The sequence below is a fragment of the Calonectris borealis genome, chromosome 13, assembly GCF_964195595.1.
Source record: "Calonectris borealis chromosome 13, bCalBor7.hap1.2, whole genome shotgun sequence".
In the NCBI taxonomy this organism is placed as follows: Eukaryota; Metazoa; Chordata; class Aves; order Procellariiformes; family Procellariidae; genus Calonectris; species Calonectris borealis.
The window spans coordinates 16,057,849-16,069,156 of NC_134324.1; positions in this window are offsets into that span (position 1 = coordinate 16,057,849).

Below are 11,308 nucleotides of genomic sequence, written 5' to 3' on the forward strand. Positions count from 1 at the left end.
TAAAGCCACGTGTGGCTTTTATCAGAGCAGACTTTTATCAGTGGCCAAAGCTGCTGTGAAGTGGCTTGGCAGGGAGATTTTTGGAGTCATTTCCAGGGTCCTTTCCGCCTTGCTTCCCTGGGCCACTCCAAAAGCTTTGTCTTGGCATATCATAAGAGCCCTTGGGTGGTTTGGCAACCAGATGAGCAACCAGTTGTCTTGTCCTAATAACCCTGCCTCCCATCACCAACTCCTAGCTTAAGCTCCTTTGCTGGCTGGGTGCATGTCCTGACGCTCGCTGAAGTGGTTACATTGCCAGACTAATGTTTCAGCAGCCGCAGCCTGACTCCAACCGCTCTTAAAATCCCATTTACAGGATTTCCTCTCTGCTTTGCAGGGAGACAGTCCTAAGCAATGTGCTTAGCTCTTCAGCAGGCTCTTCTGGCAGCTTCTGCAGTGAAACGCTGCAGGAAAAGGGCAGGATAGCCTGCGATCCTAAAATGGTCTTGTTCCTCTGTGGTTGGCATTGATTCTGCCACTCGATTTCCCAGCAAGACTAAGTCTAAATAATTTATAAGCAGGGTTCTTTCCTGATCTGAAAAGCTTCTTAAGAGAAATGTAACTTGAAGGAAAATCTTCCTTTTTTTTTGTCATAGAAAGAAGTTCTGGAGATGATCACCAGTGTCTGCACTTTTCTAAAGGTCACAAGCCTAAAATTGTTCAGGATTTATTTTTATTTATATTTTTTAAATAATTTGAATGCACAACCAAATCCTTGTTTATATATAAAACTCAAATACCAAAATAATGAAAAGGAAATGTAAAAGAATTGAAGCAAATGGGCTTTGTTTCCACAAAAGTAAATGAGCAGAGTATTGATATTTGCTTTACAAATGGGGCTTTTTAACTTGGAAAACTCGTTAATAGGATTTCTCTTTTAACTCTCCTGCCTTAAAGCTTAATTTACCTCTGCAGCATCTTTAGTTTTCAGATGAACAAGCAGTAAAGCGGTCGTCCTTTGTTGGGAAATTCTTCAGGCTGTTTCTGCATGGTGGCAGAGGGGGACGCAGGCTCCTCGAGGGATCGCTTTGGGGTCCCTGCGCTCACATCCAAGGTGCTGAGCGTCCTGCTCTGAAGTGGACCTGCAGGTGCTCAGGGATGCTCAGCTGGCTCAGTTACAGCCTGCCAGCTCCATGCCACCTCACACCCTTAGAAATTTTGTTTTCATAGAGCTGGGCAGAAAACTAATTTTTTTCAGGATTTTTTTTTTTTTCCCTGAAAAAGTGCACTAACCATTTTTAAGCAAAGGCCTGGCTGGACCCGCATCTCGGCCAGCAGTCCCCACTCTTTTCCCAGCTGCGTGCCGCACTGCGGGGCACTGAGCCCCACGACGCCGGGCACAAAGCCTCCGTGAAGCTCACGGGACTCTCTGACAAAACCAGTGACGTGCCAGCAAGCTGCTTTTAAAGGCTTTTGCCGGGGCCAGCGGGGTGTGATGCCAACCGCCTCCCGCGGCAGGCAGCCCGCTCTTGCCTGCTCGTGTTTCCCAAACGTCTCTGTCACTTAAACGTGGCAATTTAAAGAATAACAGTGAGATGATTCTCAGTACCATCTGTCTAAACATTGCTTTTGCTAGGAAGTCAATTAAGCTATAGTTTTTCTTTACAGAGAATGATAGCTGCGCTCTGATGAGAAATGCACTTGATAATTTAATAGGCATTTTGTCTTTTTTCTAACAAGCTGTGTTGATTTCTGAGTAGTCTGCTATTCACTAAGGGAGGAAAATGAACCAACTGAAGTAAAACATTAAAAGATCCATTAATGTGAAGGATGTTTAATCTCTGCAAACTAAAAATAAAGCTTTTGAGCTATTTGGATTATTAACATTTGAATGATAAAGAAATTTAGGAAATGCCAAGACAGTGTGTGGGGAAAAATGACAGCTTTTTAAATTAAAAAGAATTGTTTTGAAATAATGGGAATAATCATTTTTTGACTCTTGAAGGAAGAAAAATATTTCCATGCCAGTATTTCTGTGTAGTAGAATACTTTGAAGGTCAAAATCAAAATGTTCAATAATTTTTCAGGGCTCCAGTTTGAATCAGTCCCAAGCTGCGAGAGGTTTTTGGACATTTTCCGTTCACAGAAGCTTTTGACTGTCTTCGGTCCTAGAATATGGAAAATCTTCAAAGTCTCAAATGCAATATGATTGGAAAACCTTTTCCTACTCAACCCTGGTGCTTTAATTGACTGTCTTTGGCAGAACTGCTGCCAGAAGGGGCTGCTTATAAGAGCCAGGTGGTGCTTTAGTTGAGGGCAGTGACCTCTCAGCCTGGTTTGAACCTTGAAGATGGTTTCAGCTGAATTTTTTCCATCGCTGGCCCCTACACAGGTTGGATTTTATGGAAAACCAGGAGCCAATTCTGAAAGTGAGTTAGTTTGGCAGTTAGAAAACAAATGGGATTTTATTTTTATTTATTTCAGAATGACGTTAGCACATCTGTGCACTGGCACAGCAAGGTTTGTTGGCAGACGGCGAGTCTGAGGCTGAAAACTGCCCCCGGGAGAGTCTTTTGGGCTGTGGGAGAGCAGCGGTGTTTTGCTGAGCTGGCAGCCTTGGCCCTAGGGACTGCAGGGACGCGACCGGTGCGGCTGCTTCATCCCTTCTCTCTGAGAAATACAGCGGCGAGCAGGAGCCACAGGGTGCCAGAGCAGAGGAGCTCAGCTAAAACGGCATCACCGTACTCTTTCTATTAGAAAACGCTTTTTCCTCAAAACCAAATAGTGGAGGGGGTGGAGGAAAACAGGAGGCACAGTGACACTGTCCCACGGTAGCTGGTAGCCCTATGGTGCCTCTGGGCCCCAGAAGATCTGAGTTTAAGTCTTCCTCTGGTTGGGATCCGCTCCACACGAAGTACAACAGCTCCTGAAAGCTGCTGCCTTTCCCTGAGAGCGCGGCCACTTCCCAGGCCCTTTCTGCTCATCGCTTGCGGGCGGACTCTCAGAAGGAGTTGACTTTATTAGTGATTTAAGCCTTGTGGGATGGAGAGTGACACCAGGTGAGCGATGGGCAGGGTGTGGGTGAGCTGTGGGGAAAGGGAGAGGCTGAGAACGAGCCACGTCAGGAACCGACTGAGGCAGGGACAGGACAAGAAACCAAAGAATGAGCCAGGATGAGGAAAGCCACAGGTTTCCATTGGACAAGTCCTTGTTTCGTCTCCTCATGTTTTCATAATAAAAGTTAAATATGGCAAGTAGCAAGTCATCCCTATGGGCCCACATTTTTGTATTTACTGTAAATCCACCTATGCAGCTGGGGAGCCGGTCCCAGCATGGTTGCAGGGCTGGATCCACCTCGGTTTCGTGCCTGATACTTGCCAGAACTGAACAGAAATCCTGCAAAAAACAAGCAGCCCGTCATTCCTCTGTCACAGCACCCTCCTACCCCATAACGCATGCAGGTCCAAAGGTTTGTGACTGATAGGGTGTTTTTATAAGCAGTCACTACTTGGCTGGACACACAGTAGCTGCAGTGTGCTAGCAGCAGAGATGCACATCTCTGCTACTTTGCAGTGAGTGCTTAAGCAAATCCCACAAATAATCTCTGAAAATGAGTTTCCACCCCAGCAAGAGGTGACATGAACTGGTATAACCCCTTTGGGGAGCTGCATTGTGTTTGGTCCAGGATCACCCTGGCACAGCAGGAGTCCTGCCGGTGCCCACATGGGAACCGTGGGCAGCATCACAGCACCAGGTCAGAGCCCTTCCCGGGGAGCCCTCTCACCCAGGCGTCCCAGGACATTGAGCACAGCCTCCCATGGTGGTCTGCTCCTCTTTCTGCCCTTCCCTGCCTTGTGAGCGTGTTTTTCTCATGACTCCTTGAACCTTCTTTGTTACAGTTTAAGCCCCATCTGCACTGGAAATTTGTTACAGATCCTAAAGCAAGAAATATTGTAGGATTGTCACATAGTGAACCTTTTCCCTTGGACCAAGTACATGCAGAGAAAAGAGAGATAAGATCACTCACAACTGTTTTGTAGAAATGGGCTTACTTTTGCACTTTTTTTTGTGAAGATGACTTGGAGGAATCTGGCATTTTATGGACTTGACTAATGACTCACCTATAGATTACTCTCCAATCTGGGAACTCGCCTCCCCGCAGCTTAAAGGATGTTTGCAAAGATCAATCTCAGCTCACAGGCAACGTGAGGCCGAGGGCTGTGTTCAAGGTGTCCCAGGAGGTGTGATGGGAGCTCGCTGGTCCCAGGACTGCTCCTGGATCTCTCCTGTGCTACCGAACATCCCCCATTGCTTTGCTTTCCCCTTGCCAGGAGGACCTGCCCGGGGAGAGGGCTGGGAAAGGCCCAATAATCCAGTTGATGTGGCACAGTTAGGAAACAACAGAGCAAACTTCAGAAAGGACACCAGGTTCTGGGATGCCTTCAGTTAACTTGAGGGCAATCTGAGGTTTACGTGGCAGTTAATAACGTGGTATATGCTCCTTACAGGTTTACTGGTCTCTATGTTATTGAAGTTACGTTGTTTCTACTGAGTTGAAAGCTCTGGATATAATATCCTGAGACTAAATTCTGATGCTTTTGAAAGTAAGTGTATGTGAACGCCAGAGAGAACAGAGATTAAAATTGCTGGGATTATGCCTGAAGCAAGAGTACTCCATGGCAAACAGATGGATTTCACGTTTAGGACACTGAAGAAATACGAAATGGTCACCTGCCAAAGGTTCCTCTGAGCTCTCAAACAATACCAGGAGGTAAAACAATACTGTAATTTAACCACAGGGTGAGTAATGCTGCTCCTGGCAGCTGCACATGGGCTGGAAATATTTGCACAGCCTACACCTAAGGATCTTCTCAGGATCCTGTTGGCAGTTCTCCTATGGAAAGGTCAGGTCCTGGCACCTGGGGCGGGTGCCCAACTGCGGGGCTCTGGAGCTTAAAGGACCGACGTTGTTCTGGTGCTGGCAGAGATTGCTCACCGGAGTAACACCCAACAGAACCCCCTGGAACAGCCCCAAACACCCTTTAATTGAAACTTATGATTTGTTTTTTGTAAAAAAAACCCCACATATTAAATTACTGCAATAGTTGAGGCAAGGACTGAATGCAATGGAGCTGCTTCATGTGAATAAAAGCTGTAAATTAGCTTTGGAACAGGATCGAGTCTTGTGGCTGGACACTTTCTAGCAGAAGGGACCAAACTTTGTTTAAGTCCCTTTGCTGGCGTGTACCATTGGGCACCACGGGACCTGTTGCTGAGCTTGCTCGCATCATATGATTTTAATCTGCATTTTATATGGCAACCCGCCTCGCCGCTCCTCATCTTTCTATCTGGGAAACAGCATCTTTAAGTTTAGGTAGGGGCTGTCATTCACCTGTTTTCAAAAGGCCCTTCTGAAATGCACGCGCCATTCAAACATTACTTTTAAACATCCCCCTCCCAGGGCGCAGCCACTGCTCAAGGCCAACTTAGCATGATTGCAATTCTGAGTGATTAAAATTTATGGCGCCTAATCTGTTGGAAAGCATATGTTAGAGCAGCGTTCGGCTGATCAAGTACATTATCTGATAACTGCTAGTAACATCTGCTGCGTGATCTATAGCCTGGTTCTGAGGGGAAGGTATTTAACCTGCAGCAGCTTATGAGACTAGAAAGAAATAATAAAACCCAGTGTAGACGTAAGGGAAAAAGATGAAATAAAAGTTATTGAAAAGCAGCTGGTGAAACGGCTGAGGTATTATAGTAGTAACAGTAATCAACAGCCCAGCTAAACCGACGGGCTGCGTGACCTTGGTTGGGAGCAGATATGGAATGGTGTTGTCTGACTCGGGCTAGGAGAAATTCAGGCAAATGAGGGGATAAAATAGTAGCCTATCAGAACTGATCCTGTTCACGGATACCAGAAGAGATTTCTGAGGTAGATTTTTTTGCAGAACTAGTAATGTGCTTTGAAATTTCTGGGAAGCGAGAAATTGCTTGGCAGGATTGTTGGATTTTGGCGCAGTGGAGACTGAAGAGCGAGCCCTCGCTGCTGGGCCAGGCAGCGGAAACGTGCTTGGCTGGGTCTCATTTTGGAAATTCTGAGGGTTACCATCAGCATCCCAGGCACGGAGGGATCGTGCATGAGGTAGGTGCATTGGGTCAGCAGCCAGCCATAGATAGGCTTGGTTTTGGGTGCTAGGGAAGCACTGTCTTTCCCACCCTGCGCAGCAACCGTTGCTTTGACTCATTTCAAAAATGTCTTGGAGATGATGTTAGTAATCCAAGCTGCTCATAGCCTGCCCGTGGAGAAGTATTAAACAGTTTATGCACTTTTCCTCCTGCCTGCCACAATTTTATTTATGTTCCCATTTCTGCTGCTGGGGCATAGCGCAGTGCGGAGGGGTTGGGCTCGGTGCTGCTCCGACCACACACAGCGAGGACAGGACTCGGTGGCCTTCCCATCCCTCCTGCCACCTACTTGTGCTCTCGTGGTCCCTGGAGGAGGAGTTTCCTAGGTCAGGCTGCAATTTACTCAGAGAGTCATTCAGTTACTGGCACGTGGAGTGCCAAGCTGAGTATGAGGAACTCATTTCCCGCCTTCGGGCAATGAGTCCAGCAACCCTTTGCCATCGCTGCTCGTTGCGTCCCATTAAGGAGTGCTGGGGTAGCTTTGCTTTAGAAAGAGGAAATGTGCTGATGAATCAGGGGTGGTGGCAGGCTCCCGAAAGGACTTGTCCCTTCTTTTTAATAAGGTGTTTTACTTTGTAACCTTCCCATCATTTTTAATTAGCTCTTGTGCTGTCAAAGCCGCACTTGGCTATCTTTCTCATTTTCCATCTGCTTATGAAAAGGGCTTACGAGAGATGAATGATTAAGAGGAGATTCTGTTGAGGATGGTTGCCCTGTGCAAGCAATCAGGGTTCCCATCTGGCTTTCTCTGGGGTTCTTTGGTCTAGTTTTCCAAAATAATGTTGCTGATGTGGGGAGCACACCCTGGCACAGGTGTATGGCCCAGGCTCCTTTCCAAAGGGGGCTTGGGGTGGGGGCTGGGAGGCTTGTCCAGGTGAGAACTGAGGAAGCAAAGCAAGGTTTATCCCACATGATTGATTTTCTATCTTTTCTTGTGTCTACTGGAACCGTACCTGTATTGCTAAGTGGGAACACGGTCCTACTGCCGAGGTGTGATCACGTCAGTGTCGTGGTTTAACCCCAGTGGCAACTGAGCCCCACACAGCCGCTCGCTCACTCCCCCCAGTGGGGTGGGGGAGAGAATCGGAAGGGCAAAAGTGAGAAAACTCGTGGGTTGAGATAAAGACAGTTTAACAGGGAAAGCAAAAGACGCGCACACAAGCAAAGCAAAACAAGGAATTCATTCACTCCTTCCCACTGGCAGGCAGGTGTTCAGCCATCTCCAGGAAAGCAGGGCTCCATCACACGTAACGGTGACTTGGGAAGACAAACGCCATCACTCCGAACATCCCTCCTTCCTCCTCCTTCCCCCAGCTTTATATGCTGAGCATGACGTCATATGGTATGGGATATCCCTTTGGTCTCTTGGGGTCAGCTGTCCCAGCTGTGTCCCCTCCCAACTCCCTGTGCCCCCCAGCCTGCTCGCTGGTGGGGTGGGGTGAGGAGCAGAAAAGGCCTTGACTCTGTGTAAGCCCTGCTCAGCAGTAATGAAAACATCCCTGTGTTATCAACACTGTTTCCAGCACAAATCCAAAACACAGCCCCATACCAGCTACTGTGAAGAAAATTAACTCTATCCCAGCCCAAACTAGGACAATCAGTCAATCTTTTTAGCAAGCTTTCTTCAAAAGGTTTAAATGTGATATAAGAATGATTCATCTTTAAATTCAATTTGAATGCTTCATCATGCTGAACTGGAAACTCTTGTTCAAAGCTATCCCAAACAGTCCTGTGAAAGGCAGAAATTACCCAGCAGATAGTCCTTACCATGTCTGCCTTGGAGTGATTTGTTACAGCAAAATGAAACTGTCCAACAGTAATAAATTAAAAAAGAAATCCTCTTCATCAGTGTGAATCAATGAGAATGTGGTCTTTATAATTTATTATGGCAGCATCAAAGAACTCTATTGCATACGCCTAACTCTTGGAACCAGGAGAGATTTCCTGCACCTTCTGTTCTCTTCCTTCTTGCAGAAAATTATCCTGGCCAGAGATATGGGCCCTGCCCCTCCAGACCTAGCTCCCACAGTGATCAACAGGAGCTATGTTTTTGGCTTGGAGAGGAAAAAACCAGCTTATTTTTGTCCATATTTACAGCAGCTGGCTCTAGCAGTGTCCATAAGTGCTCACCAGTAAAGGTGAATCCCAGTTGGGCATTCAAAACTGGCCTCCAGACGGCCTCTTTCTGCCTTGAGTAGCTTGTTGAAGCATAAATCTCTTCCCAGAGAGGCTAGCGTGACCCTTGCAGTTTGTTGCAGAAGAGTTCGTACCACAGTTCACAGTGATGTTTTTGTTTGCCCATAGGGATGAGCGTGTTGTTGCAATCCTTTAACTCGTACAGCGTGTTCAAAACAGAAAAGTCTTTCACGTATTCCCGCTTCACTGCTCTCAGTGAATTACCAGTCATCTGATTTAATTAAAGGGTAACTCAGCTAAACTTAATGAGCACATTAGTCAATGATATTTCTTAAAGCTTTGTCTGGGTAAATTTATATATTTTCAGTTATAGGAATGGCTCAAATAAAAAATGAAGCTTCTTTAGCCCCTGTTTTTACTTCTAAGGGTCTGAAATGCATTTTTTAGACCAATGAGCTTTATGAAGGGCTGCAGTGCATTCAGAACAATTCCTGGTAGCCTTTCCAGTGCAATATTCCTCCTTCTTTTCATGATGTCCCAGATCCTTTGCATGTTTGACAGGCTGCCCTTCATCTCACACTGCTAGGGAAAGCGGGTATGTTCCCCCTGAAAGGGGAAAGGAGCTCTGCACCCTAAACCAGCCTGCTCTTGTAGGTCCTCGCTTGGCCTGAAGTATTCAGAAATATTCAAAGACCGCTCTCCTACAGCCAGGTCAGGGCGATGGCATGTGAGGACGCTGCCACGGGTCGTTGGGGGGATGCTGTAGCTGGAAAAGAGAGCAAGCCCCGCTTTCCTCTCTCGCTTCCTACACTTTACCTACATTTTCTTGACAGCCCCTTGAAGCAGGAGGGAAGAAGCCCCCCTGCCTCTGGGCTGTGACGGGGCAACCCAGCTGCCCGGCAGCGGGTAGCGCGGACGTGGAAGTGCTGACATCGAGGTGGAAATAATGCCACCTCCACCCGCAAGCTGTCCTTGAAATTGTAATTGGGTTGTTACACTGAGATGAAATGTGCTGCCTACTTTTTAATGTGTTTATTAAGTTGGCAGTATATGATTTATTATGTTCTTAATTATTCATTTTCTTGCTCGTAAGTGCCTGGATTTTTGTAAATGATGAGATAGGGAAGTGTAATGCTGTCACTTAGGAACCTTAACTGAAATTAAAGGTTTGGCTTTTTAATGCAATTTATATTTATGAGAAACTAATATAAGATCATTTTATATTATCAAAGGAATATAACTAATACAAGATGATTAAAAGAATGATGGTCAGATAGGTCAGATATGAACTGATGTGAGCAGAAACTGAACAGCTGGGGATTTACATCCTAATTTTGCAAAACACTTATTCACTGAATTTTGGGGGGAGGAGGCTGTCCTGCATTAAGCCCTAAGTCTGAAGAAAGTTATTGAGCATTGTTCAAGGCTACCTAATATTCTGTATTCTGTAAAATAGGGTTTGATCTAGGGCAAAATTGAATATGGGATAGATTCAAGCACAAGTTTTGCTTGCTTTCATTCTCATGAAGCTTTACCTGCTGAGCGTTTGCAGAAGATGGTGTGGTGAGCAAGGCTGGATTAAGCTGGTTTAATTCAAATTCATAGTTTCTGGGGGTTTTTCCTACCACTGTGGATGAAAATAAAGCTCAAGTAGTGGGTCTAGTTGTAACGGTCACAGAATACCTTGAATATCAGCAAGTGTCATCCAGACAAGGGAAAGAACGGGTATTATACTACTTCTGTAAGTTATGAGTACAGGGCACAGTCAACACTTTCATTAATACATGAGAGAAGTTCTGAGCCTACTTGTAAGGGTGCAGTTACTCGTGCACCTTCGGAGCTCCTTAGTCAGTGCTGTGCCCGACCGTGAAGTTTCATAACCAAGTCATTCAGAATTAAGCAGTCACTGCAAGTAAAGAAAATAAATCTGTTTGAATCCTTTGCATTAAATGTTCCTTTAATTCACAGCAATTTCATTTTCATAGTACTGCATGTGCTGTATGAGGACAGCCAAGCTTTCATCCTGTAACTCCAGTTCAAGGGGGGAAAAAAGCAACAATGTTTGAATCCCTATTTCAAACTACTCTCTGTCAAATAAGTTTTTCCTGATATAAATCAAGGTATTGTCAGAATTCACTTTTCTCAAATATCAAGGTCAGCTAGAGGTTTGTAAATTAGTTCATGCCAAGAGAAACTAATGAACCGGTTAAAAGACTGATATAGAGGTTTGGCTCTGAGAACATATTGGTTCATCATCTCAGAGTCTACTAAATATGCTTTTGATTACTTCCTTGACTTTATTCCTGTATTTAATTTGAATAAATCTTAGTCACAACTTCATTTTGCTAGGAGTCTCATATCTCCACTGGGTCTTCTTGGAACCTTTTTTAGTTTTATATTAAATAAATATAGAGTAAAGGCTTTATGACCAGCATGTGGAATAATCATAGCTGTTATTACACAAATATTTTAGATATATCGATATACGTGTAATGTAAAACAGGAATATACAAGCTGTACATTTTTTTCAAGGAATAATCGACTCAAGTGAATGGGTAGCTCTGGGTGGACTTTGCAAATGCTATGGGGTGATCATTCGTAAGGATTAATACCCCAAATGCTGCACAACTATTAAAACTTCCCTCCCGCACACTGCAGAAGAGAACAATAAGGGTTCAGTTACAAGCATCCATGGAAACTTCAGCATCTCAGAGTTTTGTAGATCCCAACAGACCCAAGGTAAGGAGCAGGCAGCTCCTTGCCAAGAGCAGGTCTTGGCCAGACACTGGCAGCAGGAACATCTGAGGTCTCTTTCCTCAGCTCGCTCAGTCATCAGATTTATTTTTAATTCTGTGTAATCACCTTGAAGTCTTTTCATGGGTTATTTGAAGCTCATTGCCTCTCACTGGAGAGGTAGCACAAGATTTGCAGAGGCTGAACAACCTTTGCCTGAGGTTTTCCTGATGACAACTTCACGACTGGGCTGTTTCCTCTCCTGGTTCAT